The sequence below is a fragment of the Thalia democratica genome, unplaced genomic scaffold, assembly GCF_965202585.1.
Source record: "Thalia democratica unplaced genomic scaffold, ktThaDemo2.hap1.1 HAP1_SCAFFOLD_1360, whole genome shotgun sequence".
Taxonomy (NCBI): Eukaryota; Metazoa; Chordata; class Thaliacea; order Salpida; family Salpidae; genus Thalia; species Thalia democratica.
This window is the reverse complement of record NW_028140234.1, coordinates 28,197-32,124: the sequence shown is the minus strand read 5'-3', so window position 1 is coordinate 32,124 and position 3,928 is coordinate 28,197.

The window sequence follows — 3,928 nt, the reverse complement described above, 5'->3', positions numbered from 1 at the left end:
TTATCGAAATATAAATTGCTACAATTTGAGTTTCAAAATTTGAAATGTTTAAGTTTGGATGGTCAGAATTCAAACTGTCGGAATTTAAGTTGTTCGAGTTTGAATTGTCAAAGTTTGAATTGAACAAATTTGAGTTGTCGAAGTTTGAATTGTCTAAGTTTAAGTTGTCGGAGTTTGAATTGTTAGAATTTGAGTAGTCAGAACTTTAATTGTCGGAATTTGAATTGTCGGAATTTGAGTTGTCAGAACTTAAAAAAAAGGTTTTTAAAAATAAACTAGATTTTATTATTATTATTTATAATAATATTTTGCAACTCATTTTGTCTTATCACTTATTTAAAACATTGAAATTTAAAATAGAAAGAAACGATTACCTTTTACTAAATTTTTTTATTTGTATACAAATTACTGTTTATACACACTTTGGATTGATAAATAACAATTTTTTATATACGTAAGTTAAATTAAGTTTAATGTTTACTTTAACTAAATTATTGACAATAGGAGTAAATGCTGTTTATACACACCTAAAATTTTTACGTGTTATTTTTTTTAGTTGCTAAAGTGTGTTTCAAGTGTTAAAAATTTTGTTCAATTAACTAATATTATTAATTTTATTTACAATAGGAGTAAAACTCTTCAAAACGTTTAAAACTTTTATGTGCAATAGAGTTTGTAGATTGCTATCAAATTTTGATCATTTCACTATTTATGCTTCTGATGCCGGTGAAAAAATCACTGAGCATCGTAAACAATGTCCAGGACAAATTTAAATTTATACGCCACATAACAAGCTTGTCTGTAAGTAGTTTGGTAAATAAACTATCTCAATTATACTTCGTTTGTTTACTAGATATAAATTATTTTTCAGATAATTTTTTTAACGCTTTTATAAAACACAATTAATTATCATCTAACCTAAGGGTAGGTAACGTACGGTCAGATGCGGCCCACGATGTAAAAATGTTTACTTAATTTAAGTTTAATAAAGCCAGCCAAAATAAAAATTAAGTTTTTGTGTGCATTTTATCCGCAAAGATCGATTAAAACATACAAAAGATTAGAGGTCGGCAGACTTCTGGTTGCGGGCCCTTTAAAGGTATGACCTGCAACCAGCCAAAAAACAAAAAACAAAGCTACACTAGATATTCTTATGTATGAAATAAAGCTTATATAAGTAAAAACATTGTTTAACATGAACTTAATAGAGAGTAATTTTCAGGATATTAAATAAATTTAAAGGTCCGCAAAACTAAGGAATTATTTTTCACATCTGCCCGCCAACTGAAAACGTTGCGCAAATCTATAAATGCATAGTTTGTTGTCTATATTAAATAAAGGATGTTGTTGGAAATTTTTAAACAGCTATAAGTTTAAAAAAGAAACATTTAAAACAACAATTGATAAAAGTAGTACATTTTTTTTTTATGTCATTATAAAAAAATACTTAAGCTACAAATGAAAGATACTTTAACTACTAATAGCCATTTAAACCTAATAATAATAGTTGAACTGATCTTTTTTTTTCATAATTTAAAAACTTTTTTTTCTAAAAAATGAACTTGACAAGTCATTGCTAATGACAAGAAAAAATGCAGTAAATTGTAAAAGTTTTAATGGTTATTTTTATAGCCCCTTAAAAATATAGAAAATAAAATTTGGACAAAGTCGAAAAAAAATGATAACAACATACAAAATAATTATGTATCTACTTGTTTTTGTGATTTTTTACTCTGAAACATAGCAAGTGAGTAAAAATATTAATCTAATAGTTATCTTGAAGTTATAAACTTGTATAATAAAAAATGCATATTTAACTACATTGAGTCGGTTTCAACAAAGCTACATGCTCGGAAGAAGTTTTTACAGCCATTTTTATAACGTTAATAAAATTTATCTTTAATAGTGACCTTACTATGTAGGCAAGCTTATCTTTTATGGTAAAAATAAACTTACTTTTAGTGGCCTCTGCTTTTAAGTAAATTTTACCGCGCAATGTTTTTGTTACAAAGTTGAGATTTATAATTTGTACTTCGAACACTTTTTTGTTGATATTTTAGTAACAATGGAACTTTATGTCAGTTTTACTGTTTATTGTCTTTTATGAACTTTAAAATAACATAGAATTTTTTTTCATAATTTGAACCATATTTTTAAAATTATTCAACATAGTGAATAAAAAAAGAAGTTTATCTATATTAGAAGGTTTTTGAAGTTCTTTAGGTTAAAGTTATAAACTCAAACTGGTTTAAAAAGCGGTGTGCTACAAAAAATGGTTGTATACAACACAACTTAAGCGACAGAATAATTATAATAAAACAGACAAAAGTTGAGCATTTCATTTTATTTTAATTTTTTTAAGTATGGTTCCTAATTATATAAACTAGCTATAATAGCTAGAAAATATAATATACGTAATAAACTATATTAAGTGTCTATTAGTTAAACAAAAACCAAACTTACAGTAAAAAAATAAACTAATAAAGTGCATGTGAAAGACATATAAGTTTTAAGCACTGTTAAAAGGTATACCTAATAATGTTTAATTTAACTTGTTATGCTAAATCTTTATAAAAAAAATCTTATACTGCTGCAAACTAGTAATACATATATAATTAGTTTTAGATTTAATTTGCTGTATGAATAAAAATAATGACTTGAGCATTGGTCAAATGTAATAAGAAGGTATTACTGCGTTTATTATTACTGCGTTTAGTTTTGAAAAAACTTGAATACAAAAATCAATCTAAAACAAGTTTTTTCAAATGTGTTTGGTGAAAACATTACAAAGTGTGCGAGCTAGTCTTCAAATGGAACATGAAAAGAAAAAAAAGTTTATAAATGATAATCAGGGTATTTTTTGTTCTAATTTTACAATTTTAGTTTAAGTTGAACTTTTTTATTTTTATTATATTTTCATAAAATAGCTACTACGATTTTAATTTTTAAGCAAAACTAAAATTTTGTACAGACATCATTGTACGCTGCAGTGAAGAAATTATACTAATATTTATAGCAATATTTCAAATTCAATTCCGTGTACACTTTTAGAAGCACCTAGTATATCTTATTTAAAATTTTGTACAAACTAAAACATTAAAACTTTTTTAACTTTAAAAAATATATTGTTTAAAGTTTAAAAAACAACGTTTTCTTCTTTTCAGTTTTTTAAAGTATTTTAAGCTGTATAGGTCTACTTTACTATTTTTAAATTTATTCTACAAATACCAAACTGAATAAAAGCTGTTAAATGTGTCTGATATTTTAAATTAAACATAAAAAAAGTAAAACCGTTACAATTTTTTTCTTAAGTTAACATGATGGACAATGTAACTATTTTACTTATTTAAATGTAAAATATTTTATTAGTTTTAATATTTAGTTGTTTATTACAGTAAATTTAAGTGTTTTAGGTTTTACAACTAATAAAACTATAAGTGCGTCAATTGAGCTAGATAAAATACAAAAAGAATTTTTAGGTTGGTATATGTGATAATTGGAAAACTATGTATCTTAAAAAATTTTTTTTTAGTGTTTTACATAACATTATAGTAACTGAGAAAGAAACAATTAAAACAATATGAAAAGTATGTATTGATAAAATTAGTTAAAACTTGTTTAAGAGATAGTGCTATAAAATCAAATGTGTGTGGACTTTGACCACACACATTTTCAAGTGTAACAGGAAGTATAACAATTTGTATACTTGCAAACTTTATTTGAATTCAAGATTAACTAAAACTTAGTTAAGGTTGTTTAGAAAATTGTATAAGCTAGCAAAATATAGAGGTGATAGATTATTTTTTCTGTTATTTGTTATATTTCAAGAAGTTTAAAGCTATAGTAAGTATAAAGAAATTGGTATTTGGAAAAAAGGTATCAGGGATTGCTGTTGTGTCTGACTCTGTACGCAAACTTCGTCAGTTCT